Source organism: Stegostoma tigrinum, chromosome 31 (genome assembly GCF_030684315.1).
Source record: "Stegostoma tigrinum isolate sSteTig4 chromosome 31, sSteTig4.hap1, whole genome shotgun sequence".
Classification (NCBI taxonomy): domain Eukaryota; kingdom Metazoa; phylum Chordata; class Chondrichthyes; order Orectolobiformes; family Stegostomatidae; genus Stegostoma; species Stegostoma tigrinum.
Genome location: NC_081384.1, coordinates 6,785,630 through 6,803,577, shown reverse-complemented (window position 1 = coordinate 6,803,577; position 17,948 = coordinate 6,785,630).

The following is a 17,948-nucleotide window of genomic DNA, read 5'->3' as shown; positions in this document are numbered from 1 at the left end:
AGTCGGATTTGTAGCAATTAGGCTGCAAGGGGAAGCAGAAAAAAGTAGCAAGGAAAACAGCCACCCACAAAGGGCCAGTTATTTCCCCCCGCTGCCCCAATCAGTGTACAAGATCTTTAGTAAAATGCTTAACACAACAAGTTGCATTTGCTGAGCGTGTGTAATAAACTTCTCAAGGTGTCTCATAGGTGTGTGGTGAGAGGATACTTTCAGCCACACATATTAAGTTTAACAGATCTCACTTTTATACGTACTGACAATCAAATGTACTTCGCATATTTATTTATATAACAAAGATCTGCCAACAGTCAGTAAACAAGGAAGTAAAGCATCCACACTATAATAAAACAAACACTTGTAAACGCTGCCTTTGCCTCACCATTCTATCAGTGAACAGACTAAAAGGTCACAGTTCACATGCATGTGGTTTGTCACATGATGGTGCTTGTTAGGCATCTTTTACTTATTAATCACAAATCTAATTAGCCAGATTTCTGTTCCCAATTAGTCACATGGTGCTCACATATTGGTCAACACTAATCTATACAGTACCCACTCTGCCATTTCTTTTGGAAAGATAGAAAAACATACATTCCTTGAGGCTTTTTCATATTTCAGTCTGTGGAATTAGGTTTCAGCACAGAACTCATCATGAATTTCTGTTTATGAATAGCTGCCTTGAGTTCCCATGGCCAACAACAGACATACACTCAAGGTGTGTTCTGTGTAGTTTAATCAATGGCTGTCTCTAAGTTTTATAGTCTGCCAGTTTTGCCACAAATAGCTGTACCAACTTAGATTTTCATAGCATCTTTAATAACAGAATGCACCTCATCGGAGTATTATCTGAATATACTTGACATGAGCTACATAAAGATTTTCTTTATTATAACCAATAACTTGATCAATGCAGTAGATGTTAAGAAAGAGGTAAAGGAGTCAAGAAAGAGACTGAACAGCAATAAAACAGTGCAGGTGCTAGAAAGATAAAGGAAATTCTGGGGAAAAAATATCCGTGGAGAGAGAAATTGAGCTAATGTTTCAGATCAGTGACATTTCAGGAGAATACTTCCAAAATTTACTGTTCTAATTCAATGAAGGCAACAAATTGCATTTAATGTAGTACAAAGGTCGATCATAGAAAAAACCTGTAGAACAATATATGAAGATATTGGCACTCTCAAACAAAAGCACAGTTTTGAGTGAATTCAACGGCTTAAGTGGTATAGCTTTATATTTATTGACTGGGGAAAATAGTGACATTGTTGTAATGTCCTGCAATTATTAATTTAGACACCTGGGCTGATCCTCTGGGGATATGGTTTTTATATCTCACCATGGCAGCTGGTATAATTTAAATTCAATTAATAGTTCTGGAATATTAAACTAGTCTCAATAATGGCGACCATGACTCTAACATTGAAAGGTATTAAAAATCTTCAGGGTCAGTAGTATCTTTAGGGTAGGAATTTGCCATCCTTATTGGTCAGACCTACATTTGACTCCTGACTTGCAGTATGTGTTGATCCCTCAGTGTTCTCTGAAATGGCCCTGGCAAGTCATTCAGTTCGGGGTTATTTGGATAAACAAATGCTGACCTTACCAGTGACAATCACATCACACAAAAGAATAAATAAAAAAAAATTATCACTGGTCAGTTATATTGACCATTGAGTAGATGATTCTCCATCTCTTTGTCCTTCATCCTTAAACCCAACTTCACCCTTAAATAGAGGCTCTGCCTGCCTATTTATCTGGCTTTTATATTTGTAAATGGAAGATGATGGTTTGAAACACCAATTATTCTTCACTTAATCTTCAGCTGAATCCATAAATCTTAAATTTAACTCAACAGCCTCATGAGAAGTCAAAGGGGCACATAGATCGGCCTCATGAACTGGAGTTGGAATTGAAAAATCATTAGCTGGTGTTCCTGTTCCCGTTTTCTGTCTTTAGCCTCCAGTTTGAAAGTCTATTTGTGAACGTCTGGACTTTGTTCTGCTATTTGGTCCATCAGCTTTCTGCATAAATAAAGACACATCACTCGGGAGAGGGACAGGAGAGTGCCTGGTGTCCAAGCGCCAGACAATTTTTTTTTTTATTCATCCACGGGACAAATGCATCATTGGCTAGGCAGCATTTATTGCCCATCCCTAATTGACCAGAGGGCAGTTCAGAGTCAACCACATTGCTGTGGGTCTGTAGTCACATGTAGGCCAGACCAGGTAAAGATGGTAGTTTCTTTCCCTAAAGGACACTCATGAACCTACAAAGTATAGAGCTGGATGAACACAGCAGGCCAAGCAGCATCTCAGGAGCATAAAAGCTGATGGTTCAGCCCAAACCCTTCATCAGAAGGTTCATCTGTGTTCATCCAGCTCTACACTTTGTTATCTCAGGTTCTCCAACATCTGCAGTTCCCATTATCTGTGACATTAATGAACCAGATGGGCTTTTCCCTGACAATTGACAGTTGATTCAAGATCATCATTAGATTCTTAATTTTGAGAAATTTATTGAATCCAAATTCCACCATTTGCTGTGGTGAGATTTGAACCTGGGTCCCCAGAACATTATCTTGTTCTCCAGATTAACCAGTCCAGCAACAAAACCACTAAGCCATTGCCTCCCCTGTCTTGGCTGAAGAGAGAGAAAATGACCAAAATGTTTAAACAAGAAACCCCTTCTGAAAAGCAGTGTCTTTCTAAATTATTTACTCTCTTGTGTCATGTGATCATCACCAGCTAGGCCAACATTTATTGTCCATCCCTAATTGCCCAAAGGACATTGCTGTGGATCTGGAGTCACATGTATGATAGACCAGGTAAGGAAAGCAGTTTTCTTCCCCAAAAGCCATCAGTGAACCAGATGAATTTTCCCAACAATCGACAGTGTTATTTAATTTCAGATTAAAAACGAAATTGAAATTCCATACTCTGTCATGGCAGGAATTGAACCAAGGCCCCCAAAGCAATTCCTGGGACTCTGGACTGATAATACCATCAGGCCACTACCTCCACAAATACTCACCTGATCATGTCATTATGGTATTCTTTTGTCTGTAAAACAATTCCATATATACAAGGCTTTTTAGCATTTTGTAATTTTCTGTGCAATTATTATTTGTTCATTTAGTTTGCAATAAATTTGCCAAACCAGTCAACAATTTGATAAACAACAAACCAATAAGTATATATACTACAAATGTATAAACTGATTAACATACATAGATTACAATTGATCGATGAGATCTCAGGATTGTGGTCCAGCCACATCCATGGTGGTGAACAATTGAAGAACTAACAAGAGGAATCTCTATGAATAGCTTCATCCTCAGAAATGCAGCACATCAGGGCAAAAGGCAGTTCTCATGTTCAGGCCCGCAGAAAGTGGCATTAACTGTGTTATCACATGCTTACAATAACTTGCTCACTGATATTTAGTGAAGGTTCTGCAAGGCCACTCAGCACCTGAGATAATGGGAACTGCAGATGCTGGACATTCCAAGATAACAAAGTGTGGAGCTGGATGAACACAGCAGGCCAAGCAGCATCTCAGGAGCACAAAAGCTGACGTTTCGGGCTTAGACCCTTCATCAGAGAGGGGTCTAGGCCCGAAACGTCAGCTTTTGTGCTCCTGAGATGCTGCTTGGCCTGCTGTGTTCATCCAGCTTCACACTTTGTCATCTTTACTCAGCACCTGACATCATTATAGCCCAGGGCTACCTACAATGGGAAAGATATTATTAAATTGGACAAGATGCAGAAAAGGATGTTACTGGGACTGGAGGTTTGAGTTGTCAGGAGAGGCTGGATAAGCTTTGAATTTTTTTCACTGGGAAACATGGTTGGTACAGATGAGTTAGACTGAAGTGTCTGTTTCTGTGCTGTATGACTGTATGGACAGAACAGTTCACCTCCAGAGGTGTGATTGATTGCCCTTGACATCAAGGTAACATATGACCATGTGTGATACCTAGAGGTTCTCGAAGAATTGGAGTCAATGGGAATCAGCGAGATATTTTTGCTGGCTGGAGTCAGACCTGGCACATAGGAAAATATTTGTGGTTGTTGGATGTCAATGATCTCAGCCTTAAGACATCACTTCAGTTGTGCACTACCTCAAGGCATTGTCCTAAATGCACAGAATTCCTCACATCCTGGGGATTACTATTGATCATAAACTGAACTGGACCAAAGATATAAATGTTCTGCATGTTTTATTTTTATTTCAAATCCCCAGCATCCACAGTACTTTGCTTTCATATAAATAATATAGCTACAAGAGGAGGTCAGAGGCGAGGAACTCTGAGGCAAATAATACACCTCCTGACTCCCCAAAGCCTATCCACTATCGACAAGTCACAAGTCAGGACTGTGATGGTATTACAGCCAGTGACCTGGGTGAGTGCAGCTTGAATAACATTCATCCAGAATAAAACATTTTGCTTGATTATTACCCCAACTATCTCCAACATTCTTTCCCTCCACCAAGAATGCACTGTCGCAGCAGTTTAAACCACTTACAAGATGTACTCCAGTAACTCACCAAGACTCTGAGCTCCTACGGTCTAGAAAGATGAGAGGACCATATAGAAGGGAACACCATTGCCTTCAAGTTCATTTCCAAGCCTCTCACCGTCCTAACTTGAAGCTATATCATCGTCCCTTCACTGTCACTGGGTCGTAAACCTAGAACTCCCTTTCTAACAGCACTGTGGGGGTCATTACATCTTAAGGACTGCAGCAGTTCAACAGAGCAGCTCACTATCACCTTTTCAAGGGCAATCAAGAATGGACAAAATAAATAGACTAGCCAGTGGTACCCATGACGTGTGAACAAATAAAAAATAACGCATATGTACATAGACATGTATGTTACCAGTCTGAAGTAAATAAAGCATAAATCTACTTTATATAATATAAGAATTATAGGGGAGATAGAGTCAAAGGGATGTACAGCATGGAAACAGGTTCTTCAGTTCAACTTGTCCATACTGACCAGATATTCTACATTAATCTAGTCCTATTTGCCAACATTTGGCCCACATCCCTCTTAAACCTTTCCTGTTCATATACACATCTAGATGCTTTTTAAATGTAATTGCACCAGCCTCCATCACCTCCTCTGGCAACTCATTCCATACACACACAAGCCTCTGCATGTAAAAGTTGCCCCTTCGATCCCTTTTAAATCTTTCCCCTCTCACCTTAAAGCTGTGCCCTCTCATTTTGTACTCCCCCACAATGGAGAAAAGACCTTGACTATTCACCCTATCCATGCCCCCAGTTATTTTATTAACTTCTTTAGATATCTTTTGATAAGAGCCAGAAGGTAGAATTTTCTGCCACAAAGTTTTGTCAAAGCACAGTCTATAAATTCTATGAAAAATACAATAAATAATATTTAGAATGAGCAGAAGAATAGGTTTAGACTAGAAGGCTCACTGAAATAAAAATATTGTTGCCGACCTAATGGACTGAATGACCAATTTTTGCTCTTTGATGTTTTCTGAATTAGATATTGTTAAGTGTACAAGTTCTGTGATTGTTATCTGTATTTGTTTGTCTTGTGGACTATAGTTCTCAGATAGTCAACTGTTTACTGCTGCTATTTTAATGAAATAATGTGGAATTTATTCCCCACTATGGTGTCCTGTTATCAAGTACTGGTATTTTCTAGAACAACTGTTCAGAGCAAAGCTATTCAGCTCTTGGTTGTATGTGTCTCTTGCTAAGATACTGTGTGCTTCACATTTCCTTTTCAATAGGCTGAGGGATTCATGTTGTGCGAAAAGACTTTTTGAAGTGTTTACAAACATGCAGAAGTATTTTGCTGAAGCTAACTTGGGGTGATACAAAGGTTCATAGAACAGAAGGAGGCCAATTAGCCTACTGTAGTTCAGACTGATCTTCATTGGAGTTATGCAAACCACTGCTGCTCTTTCCTCACAGCCCTATATCTTCTGCAATTTCTCTTTTAGAAGATGCCATACCCACTGTCAACCTCTTTGGAATATTAGGGCACAATCCTAAAATTGGAGCAAGGCCACCTCGGAGTGAAATTAGAAAACAATTTACACTTAATAGGCAGTGGAAATCTGAAATTCACTTGCAGAATTTACTTGGCAATGGGAACAGTTGACAGGACTGAAATCAGGTGTTTCAAAAGACATGGATTAAACAAAAGTAAATCAGCATGATTCAACAGAATGGACAAACAGTTTCAAAGGACTGAATTGTTTCCTCCTGTACCCATCAACTTGTGACAAAGCAGATGTAAGTAATTTAGCACATCTTGTCAGTTCTGCCATTCTATGAGATCATGGCTGGTCTTATAATCCTCAACTTTATTTTCCTGCCTATCCCCTTAACTCTTGATTCCTTTACTGATGGAAAATCTGCCTGTATTGGGCCCAAATATACTTCATGGCCCAGCCACTACAGCTCTCTGCAGTAAAGAATTCCACAGATTCACTACCCTCTGGCAGAGGAAATTCTCCCTCATTTCTATCCTAACAAGCAACTCCTTACTTTGAGATTATGCCCTCTGGTCCTGGACTCTCCCACAAGGGGAAACAACCTCTTGGTATCTACCATGTCAAGTCCCCTAAGAATCTTGTATGTTTCAATCAGGTCACCTCCCATTCCTCTAAACTCCAATGAATTTCATCACCAAATGCTCGCTGGACCCAAGTTCTTGTGATTGATCCAAGGAGGCTGCCATTTCTTAATAGAAACAGGTCTGTGCAAGCAATTCCTCCACATTGTGAAACCCATTATTGCACTGAACCATTGATTAGCATCAGCATCAATTGCATAATGCCTTTATTTGCTAGAGCACAGCTGATGACAGCAGCACTGGGTGAGGACTGGGAAGGGCATTTCTTACCTGGTTTCTTCCTTAACGAAAGATACTGTAAAGCTGAATGCAAAAATAGCGGGACGATTAACAATTTGGAATCCTTCATATAATACAAACTTGTTTAACATATTATTTTGTTTTAAAATTACCAAAATTATATGATTTTGTGAATGAACCACACAGGTCAACAAGCCTTTTGTTATCGCACAATATATGACAGTAAGTAGCGCATTGTAGGATGCAATTTGTACAGATGCATGTTTCAATGCAATATGAAATGAACAAGCTCATTTGCATCAGTGCTTTGCAGCGTGAAACATCATTGGATGCCACACTGTGAGTGATGCGCTCACAGCACTTGCAATATTTCAGTCTCCTGTCGTTACAACTGGATGAACTTTATGTAATCAAATAATAATGAAATATCAGAGATAATGGGAACTGCAGATGCTGGAGATTCCAAGATAATAAAATGTGAGGCTGGATGAACACAGCAGGCCAAGCAGCATCTCAGGAGCACAAAAGCTGACGTTTCGGGCCTAGACCCCGAAACGTCAGCTTTTGTGCTCCTGAGATGCTGCTTGGCCTGCTGTGTTCATCCAGCCTCACATTTTATAATAATGAAATATCTTGCCTCAATTTTCTGGCTGATATTACTTTATCACATCGCTCCTGAAATTAAGTCTTCAGAAAAGCTACACAAACAGCTCCTTGACAACTTACAGTATAGTCAATGCTGAAAGTGGGTGTCAACAGGTAATTTTGACATAAGAGTCATAATCATTGAGTTACACAACACAGAAACAGACCCTTTGGTCCAACTTATCCATGCCGACTTGATATCCTAAACTAATCTAGTCCCATTTGCCAGCAGTTGGCCCATGTCCCTCTAAACCCTTCCTATTCATTTACGCCACCAGATGTCTTTTAAATGACATAATAGAACCAGCCTCCACCACTTCCTCTGGCAGCTCATTCCATACACACACCAACATCTGCATGAAGAATTTGCCCCTCTAGGCCTCTTTTAAATCATTCCCTTCTCACATTAAACCTTCCCCTCTACGTCTGGACTCTCCTACCCTAGGAAAAAGACCTTGGCTATTCACTATACCCATGTCTCTCCTAATTTTATAAGGTCACCCCTCAGCCTCTGATGCTCCAGGGAAGAATGCCCCAGCCTATTCAGCCCCTCCCTATAACTCAAACCCTCCAATCTTTGTAGATCTTTTCTAAACCCAATCAAGTTTAACAAGGCCTTTCTTATATCAGTGAGACCAGAATTGAACATAGTATTCTAAAAGTGGCCTCAACTATGTTCTGTACACACACAATATGACATCTTAACTCCTATACTCGATGTTCTGACCAATGAAGGCCACCATGACAAATGCCTTTTTCATCTCTCTACCTCCAACTCCACTATGCACCTGCACCCTTAGGCCTCTGTTCAGCAACATTGCCCAGGGCCCTACCATTAGGTGTATAAGCCCAGTCCTGATTTACTTTACCAATATGCAACACCTAATATTTATCTAGATTAAACTCCACCTGCCATTCCTTGGCCCATTGGCCCATCCGATCAAAGTTCCATTGTACTCTGAGAGTAACTTCTTCACTGTCCAGGGCACCGCCAATTTTGTTGCAATCTGCAAACATATTAACCATACCTCTGATATGCACATCCAAATCAATCATATAAATGACAAAAAGCAGGGGGCCCAGCGCTGATCCTTGCGGCATACCACTGGTCACAGGCCTCCAGTCGAAAAAGAAACCCTCTACCAACACTCTCTGTCTCCTACCTTCAAGTCAATTTTGCATCAAATTCACTGGTTCTCCATGGATCCCATGTAATTTAACATTGCTAAAGAGTCTACCAATCTACTCTGAGATAACCTGCTTAACTGTCCACTGCACCATCAACTTTGGTGTCATCTGCGAATTTACTAACCATACCTCCCACATGAAAGTCCTCACAACTTGTTAAATTGCCCATAGTGTTCAGGGGTGTGTGGGTTATAGGGGGATGGTCTGAGTGGGATGCTTCAAGTGGCAGTGTGGACTTGTTGGGCCAAAGGGCCTGTTTCCACACTGTAGGTAATCTAATCTAAATCTAAACTCAGCCTGATCCTGGTTCTAACCTGACATGCAGACTCATATGCTTTCTAGCAAGGTGTAATACTGCCTTTATTTGAATTTATCCTCATTCCTGATTATCCCTGTGCATGCATGAAACTACACTGCTCCCAGTTTAACAATTCCTGGATTTAAAAATTCTCATCCTTCTTTTTGAACCCCTACACTGCCCCTCCACTTACAACCTCTGCAATCTCCTCCTGCTTCACAACATTCTGATCTTTCACTCTCCATTCTGGCATTTTAGCATTTAACCCTTTAATAATGGGAGGTTAGCTCCTCTAGCACTAATTCCTATAATCCCTGTTATAATTTCTCCACCTCTCTACTGCTCTATCCTCTCCAGCTAGATACTCCTTAAAATTTTTTCTTGACTATGCTTTTGGTCGTACGTCCCAATATTTCCTTAAGTGGTTGGATGCCAATTTTATTTGATAGTACTCATGGACTATCATTAGGGGCATTTAAACAGTCCTCGGATAAGCACATGGACGATGATGGGATAGTGTAGGGGGAAGGGGCTTAGATTAGCTCACAGGTCAGTGCAACATCGAGGGCCAAAGGGCCTGTTCTACGCTGTATTGTTCTATGTGACTATTTACTATGTTAAAGGTCAGGGCTTTCTAAATTGTGGGTTTTATGTACCTCATTTTCCTGTCCTCCTTACTGCCCGATTTTCACTGACATCACATGAAAACGAGAAAGCCTTTCACATATTCCATGTCCCAAACCACATTAAAGCAATTAAGTTACTTTTGAAATACAAGCACTGTTGAGTTGTGGAAACCAGCAGCAACTACTTTGCATACAGCAAGCTCCCACAAACTACAATGTGATCATCTTTGGCCAGGAGTGTGAGGAGGGCTTGCCAGCTCTTCCTAATAAAATGATTTGAAATCCAGCACATTTTGCCCCTCTCAGGGTATCTGAAAATGCTTTACAACCACTTTAACACTTCTGGAATTTGCTCACTGTTGCAGTATTAGCCATGCAAATGAAGGCTTAAGCACCAAGTTATATTCTTCTGGCCTAAAATAACTCCATAGAAGCTACTATCCTATCACCCTTCATTCACACATAGACTCTGCTCAGAGAGGATCCCGAGAATGACAGGAATCCCTGAAGCTCCTGTTTATATCTGTCAGCCAGGGCTCCCTGATTGGCCCAGGTTAACAGCACCAATTAGGCTACTCATACACATGATATGCACCTGTCCAACCTAGCTCCTGTCACTAGAGATAATGGGAACTGCAGATGCTGGAGAATCCAAGATAACAGAGTGAAGCTGGATCAACACATCAGATGAAGGGTCTAGGCCCGAAAAGTCTGCTTTTGCGCTCCTGAGATGCTGCTTGGCCTGCTGTATTCATCCAGCTTCACACTTACTTACCTTAGCTCCAGTCACTACATTGTCAATATTTATCCTTTGATCTACATCACAGACACAGATTGTGTGGTTATTAAAAATGATTATGAGGGTTTGCTGTGCATAATTAGCTGTTGTGTTTCATTCACTGAATTACATTTCCATAAGATGGTACTTCAAAGCTGTAAAGTACTTTGAAAGGCCTGGTGGTGGTGAAAGGTGCTATATGAATGCAAATCATTAAAAAAAAACAATCAGTCCCGTCCCAAGCTTTGTTGGTGTGTGCATGTGTGCAGAGTTTGAGTAACATGGCGGTGCTTGATGCCTGCCAGGCCCAAATAGCTCCGTTCCTAAATAATGGGCTTCGGTCAAAGCACCGGAAAAAGAGAAGTGTTTTAATCCAGAAGGAGCCAGGGGGCTTTGGGGAGAGCTCGGGGCAAGGGAAACGGGTAGAAATGGAGCCCCATTCAAATACAGCGACAATGGCAAGCGGACCAATGCACTGAAATTCACTGCAACATTCCCCCTTCGCTCCTATCCAGGGCTAGGACTTGCAGCTCTAACAAGAAACTGCAGCAAGCCACGGACACACACGAACACCCACTGATGTGGGTAGCGCTGGCTAAAACAAAACAGACACGGCGCTGCCTCTCTCCCGATAAAAATGCTAGGGTAGATCTTACAAACTAAAAATTTTTTTTTATAAATTCTTTTGAAGAGGATTGTGGGTAAACAAGTGGGTGAGCCGGAAGCTGTCAATCTGGGCCTTGAAATGTTGCCATTTTCTTGTTACTTCGCAATTTAATGGAAGTGGCGAGTTTAAACCCACGCTAATCTCCGGGGCGCTGCATGTGCGTCAATAGGAAATAGGACAGGGAGGAAATTTCCGCACGTCCTCCCCAGATTTTAAGATGAATAATTTTTATTATCGGAATTGAGCCTCGATTTTCCCTATTTTAAATGGATTCTGCCTTTTTTGTCCCTCTAACTGGAATAAACCCCAAACTTCTAACACCCCTCTCTCTTATAACCATGATTAGACAATGGGAGTAGGTATTGTCTACGGGGCAAAATTCCCCTCTGATTTCACGTAAATGGTCCTTTTGATGTGCTTATTTTGCTTTGCTTACGTTTTTCGGTTGTGCCCGACGGGCGTAGAAAAACAAATTTAAACCTGTTTTTGTACTTGAATTTTTTTTTGGAAAAAGTCCCGCCATATCTGTTTTTTCTGCTCGACGTCCATCTGTTAATTTCCACCTGGCGGAGATGTCTTTTATTTTCTGAAACCACTTCGCTCCTAAAGCATGGATTCGTAGCTACGGCCGTTACGGAGTGAAAATCGATGCAGAGTTTAAAGGATTGCTCAAAGCTTTTTTTCTGTTTTGAAACTCGATGCAATAATCCGTACAATTTATATTTCTGAATAAAGCCCTGTTTCAGCAAGTTTTTTTTCTACTGGAAGAAGCTTATTGATTAAAAAAAATAAAATTGGCTATTCCCTTGCTGGATTGGGAAATGCTTGGTCTGTTAACGATTGCTATTTTGTATTGATAGAGTCTGCCCCGAGGGTTTTGATTGGCGCTGGCAAGGTGACAGGCAGGAAAGGGGGGGTGGTGGAAATGACCCTTCAGAACTGTTTACGTTAAACAATCCCCGTACGGACGTGCGCTAAAACAGTCTTTGTTTCGAATCAAATCGCTTCTCCTTTGCCCACATTGGTTACGAACAACACGAGTAAGAAGGCACGGCAGTTTAACCTGCTCTCGTCAAACACTGCATTTGCATAGCGCCTGGACCAAACCAGTGCCTGTACCGGGCAGGACCGTTTCTGGCACTCCTCAGGGATGCCGTCACCCACGTGCAGGTTGGGGTTGGGGTGGAACATCTGCCTCTGTTTGTCTGGACCAGGAGAAGGCCTTGGATTGGATCTCGCACACCAACATGAGGAAATGGGCAACGGTTCCCATTATCTCTGAGGAAACAGGCATTTGGGATGAGATCCACAATTGGATCAGACAGCTCGGCAGCAACTTAATTAGTTCAGCCTCAATCAATGGGTGGGAATCAGGAAATTTCCCAATCAGACTCAGAGTCAGGCAGGGCTGCCCACTCTCTCCTGCCTTGTTTGTGTGTGATGTATCAAGCCTTTTGCTGAATCCATCAGGAAAGATGCGAGCCTGATAGGGGCAGCCATTCAAGGTGGCAGAGGCCTGCAGGTCAAAGCCTCCCTGTGCATGGATGGCACTGCTGTCCTCTGTTTGGATCTGCTGTCAGTGCACTGACCCATGAGCATCTGCAACCAGTTCATACAGGCCTTGGGTGCCAAGGTAAATCGAGGCAAGAGTGAGACCACGTTCTTTGGGAGTTGGCCTGACTGACCCTTTAGCACCTTCTCCATTGGGTCAGACTATCTGAAGGTGCTGGGAATATGATTCAGAGGGGTTGATCTAAAATTTGGGAGGAGTGAATCACCAAGGTGAGGCAGAAATTGTGCAGGTTGGAGACCTACTCCCTCTCCATTGCAAGAAAAAAACCTGCTCATCAGGTGTGAGGTACTCTTGGTGTTGCTGCATTTGGCGCAGTTCTAGCCCACTCCCTGATCCTGTGGCATTGCAGTCACCCAAGTCATCTTCCGAGGTCGAAGATGGCCGATGTCTGCAGAGACACAATGTACAAAGTCCTGGGTAAGAGAGAGTGGGAAAGACATAGCCTACACTGCCCTCATCCTGATGACCACCGTTGTGTTTTATTTAAATTCATTCGTGGAATGATGGCGTCACTGGCGAGACCAGCATTTTTTGCTCATCCCTAATTGCCCAGAGGATGGTGAAGAGCCAACCAAATGGCTGTAGGTCTGGAGTCACATGTCAGCCAGACCAGGTAAGGATGGCAGATTTCCTTCACTAAATGACAGTAGTGAACTAGGTGGGTTTTTCCTGATAAGGGGCAATGGTTTCATGATCATCATTAGACTCTTAATTCCAGACTTTTGTTTATTTGAATTCAAAACCCATCATCTACCATGGCAGGATGTAAACCTGGAGTGTAGAAAGTTACTTGGGTCTCCGGATTAACAATCTAGTGATAACACCATTAGTCCATCACTTTACCCTGTGTGGCTGCATCAAGCTGTGAGTAGGTCCTCGCTGTACCAACACCAAGTGTCACTGTGCACTGAGGTTCTACCTGTCCCCTGTATTACAAGGATAATGGGAACTGCGGATACTGGAGAATCTGAGACAACAAAGTGTGGAGCTGGATGAACACAGCAGGCCAAGCAGCATCTCAGGAGCACAAAAGCTGATGTTTCGGGCCTAGACCCTTCATCAGAGAGTGGGATGGGGAGAGGGTTCTGAAATAAATAGGGAGAGAGGGGGAGGCGGATTGAAGCTGGATAGTGAAGAAGATAGGTGGAGAGGAGATATAGGTGGGGAGGTAAGGGGGAGATAGGTCAGTCCGGGGAGGACGTACAGGTCAAGGGGGCAGGATGAGGTTAGTAGGTAGGAGATGGGGGTGGGACTTGAAGTGGGAGGAGGGGATAGGTGAGAGGAAGAACAGGTTAGGGAGGTGGGGACGAGCTGGGCTGGTTTTGGGATGCAGTGGGGGGAGGGGATGAGCTGGACTGGTTTTGGGATGCAGTGGGGTAGGGGGAGATTTTGAAGCTTGTGAAGTCCACATTGATACCATTGGGCTGCAGGGTTCCCAAGCGGAATATGAGTTGCTGTTCCTGCAACCTTCGGGTGGCATCATTGTGGCACTGCAGGAGGCCCATGATGGACATGTCATCTAAGGAATGGGAGGGGGAGTTAAAACGTTCGCGACTGGGAGGTGCAGTTGTTTATTGTGAACCGAGTGTAAGGACTCTGCAAAGCGGTTTGCGGAATGCCTACACTCGGTTCACACAGAGCCTTCTATGCTCGGTTCAAATGGTTCGCGACTGGGAGGTGCAGTTGTTCATTGTGAACTGAGCGTAGGGGTTCTGCAAAGCGGTTTGCAGAACCCCCATGGTCGGTTTGCAATAAACAACTGCACCTCCCAGTCGCAAACCATTTTAAGACCCCTCCCATTCCTTCGATGACATATCCATTCTGGGCCTCCTGCAGTGCCATAATGATGCCACCCGAAGGTTGCAGCAACAGCAACTCCTATTCCGCTTGGGAACCCTGCCGCCCAATGGTATCAATGTGGATTTCACAAGCTTCAAAATCTCCCCTCCCCGCACCATCCCAAAACCACCCACAGTTCGGCCCCGCCTCCCTAACCTGTTCTTCCTCTCACCTATCCCCTCCTCCCACCTCAAGCCGCACCTCCATTTCCTACCTATTAACCTCATCCTGACTCCTTGACCTGTCCATCCTCCCCAGACTGACCTATCCCCTCCCTACCTCCCCACCTGTACTCTCCTCTCCACCGATCTTCTCCTCTATCCATCTTCAGTCTGCTTCCCCCTCTCTCCCTATTTATTTCAGAACCCTCACCCCATCCCCCTTTTCTGATGAAGGGTCTAGGCCCGAAACGTCAGCTTTTGTGCTCCTGAGATGCTGCTTGGCCTGCTGTGTTCATCCAGCTCCACACTTTATTAACCCTGTATTGCAAGAGATGGGTTTGGCCTCATTGCTGTGGAATGCTGCAAGTAGTTGAGCCATTCCTTATCATCTGCCTCTCATGGAAAAATTTGTGAAGAAATCACAAGTCCATCAGGAAGTGAGATAACAAAGTGTGGGGCTGGATGAACACAGCAGGCCAAACAGCATCTTAGGAGCACAAAAGCTGACGTTTCAGGCCTAGACCCTTCATCAGAAATGAGGGAGCAGGAGGGGGTTCTGAAATAAATAGGGACAGAGGGGGAGGCGGATCGAAGATGGATAGAGAAGAAGATAGATGGAGAGGAGACAGACAAGTTAAAGGGGCGGGGGTGTAGGTGGGGAGGTAGGGAGGGGATAGGACCATCTGGGGAGGATGGACAGGTCAAGGGGGGGGATGAGGTTAGTAGGCAGGAAATGGAGGTGCGGCTTGAGGTGGGAGGAGGGAATAAGAGAGAGGAAGAACAGGTTAGGGAGGCAGGTACAGCTGGGCTGGTTTTGGGATGCAATGGGGGAGGGGAGATTTTGAAGTTTGTGAAATCCACATTGATACCATTGGGCTGCAGAGTTCCCAAGTGGAATATGAGTTGCTGTTCCTGCAACCTTCGGGTGGCATCGTTGTGGCACTGCAGGAGGCCCATGATGGACATGTCATCTAAGGAATGGGAGGGGGAGTTGAAATGGTTCGCGTCTGGGAGGTGCAGTTGTTTATTGCGAACCAAGTGGAGGTGTTCTGCAAAGCGGTCCCCAAGCCTCCGCTTGGTTTCCCCACTGTAGAGGAGGCCACAACAGGTACAGCAGATGCAGTATACCACATTGGCAGATGTGCAGGTGAACATCTGCTTGAATTGGAAAGTCTTCTTGGGGCCTGGGATGGGGGTGAAGCAGGAGGTGTAGGGGCAGGTGTAGCACTTACTGCGGTTGCAGGGGAAAGTGCCGGGTGTGGTGGGGTTGGCGTGGAGTGTGGAGTAGACAAGGGAGTTATGGAGAGAGTGGACCCTCCGGAAGGCAGACAAGGGTGGGGATGGAAAAATGTCTTTGGTATTGGGGTCGGATTTCAGATGGCGGAAGTGTTGGAGGATGATGCATTGGATCCGGAGGTTGGTAGGGTGAGGACGAGGGGGATTCTCTTTTGGCAGTTATTGCAGGGATGGGGTGTGAGGGATGAGTTGCGGGAGACACGGTCAAGGTGTTCTTGACCACTGTGGGGGGGAAGTTGCTGTCCTTGAAGAACGAGGACATCTGGGATGTGCGGAAGTGTAATGCCTCATCCTGGCAGCAGATGTGGCAGAGGCGAACGAATTGGGAATAGGGGATGGAATTTTTGCAGAAAGGTGGGTGGGAGGAGCTGTCGTCTCGGTAGCTGTGGAAGTCGGTGAGCTTGAAATGGATATCGGATTCTAAGTGGTTGCCTGAGATGGAGACAGAGAGGTCCAGGAAGGTGAGGGATGTCTTGGAGATAGTCCAGGTGAACTTGAGGTTGGGGTGGAAGGTGTTGTTGAAGTGGATGAACTGTTCAAGCACCTCGTGGGAGCACAAGGTGGCGCTGATACAGTCATCACTGTAACGGAGGAAGAGGTGGGGTTTAGGGCCAGTGTAGGTGCAGAAGAGAGATAGTTCCACGTAACCTACAAAGAGGCAGGCATAGCTTGGGCCCATGCAGATACCCATGGCCATCATGTAACCTCCTTGAGACCCTACAGGAAAAGGAGAGGGTAGATCTTGTCGCATGGTTCCCTAAGCAGACTGTCGAAGTAATTTGACAGAATGCCTCAGCACCAAAACTTTCCAACAAGTGCCCCTAATTTCCCAGACAGTAGTTCAGGGTCAACTACATTGATTTGGGTCTGGAGTCACATATAAGCCAGACCAGGTAGGGATGGCAGTTTCCTTCCCTTTCTGACAAGCACCAAAACATTGCTTGGCTAGTGGTGAGAAGGGCACTTCCCATCAGTTCTTTCATTTATGCCGTGCTCTCTCCATCACCGCATACTGCCATCGAAGCAGCTGCAGGAAAGTTGAGACTGTCACATCTCTTACTGGAATGTGCCCTTGCAAAGAAAGCCTGGAGAGAGATGCAGTAGTTTTTGCTGAGGTTTGTCCCAAGCAGCTCCATGACACAGAGTTGTGTGCTCTATTCCCCAGGACGCACACCGAGGCTGCACTTGGAAAACCATCATCTTGGTGAAAGACACTCTTTGTTCTGCCTAAAACTTGTTGGTCTTCCAGCGCAAGCATTCACCCGAGTGTTGCAGGCCCAGGACTATGTGTTGAGGGATGCACTAAAGCATGGGATAGCTGCCACCAAGACAAGGTGGGGAAAGACCACCATCTAAGGTATTCTTACCACATTACAATGGGGGCCTGTTCAGCTGTCAGACCCTCTCATTGCCTCAAATATATGTACATAGTGTCCTGCATAAATAACAAATGCCTTTGGAATTTGCAACTGCAGGGAATGTCAATATTTATTTTTCTCAATAGGCAAAGACTGTGCAGAACTGCTTTAGTACATTTGTATGTATATAAAGGTTTCTTATTAATAAAATATATTTTTTCAAAACAAAAATGTACATAGCACTCAGAATGTGACAACAAGGCCTGAGGCACTTCCTGGTGAAGGTACTAAAACAGAATTCGGGGAGGTGATAGCCTAAAGCTATTATTGCTGGACTATGAATGCAGAGAACCAGATAATGTTCTAGGGACTGGGGCTCGAATCCAGACATGGCAGATGGTGGATTCAATAACATATCTGGAATTAAGAGTCTAATGATGACCCTGTACCCATCGCTGATTGTCAGAAAAGCCCGTCTGGTTCACTATCTCTTTTAGGGAGGGAAACTGCCATCTTTACCTGGTCTGGTTTACATATGACTCCAGACCACAGCAATGAGCTTGACTCTGAACTGCCAGCTGGGTGATTAGGGATGGGCAATAAATGCTGCTTGGCCGGTAACACCCTCATCCCATTAATGAATAAAAACAAAATTCCC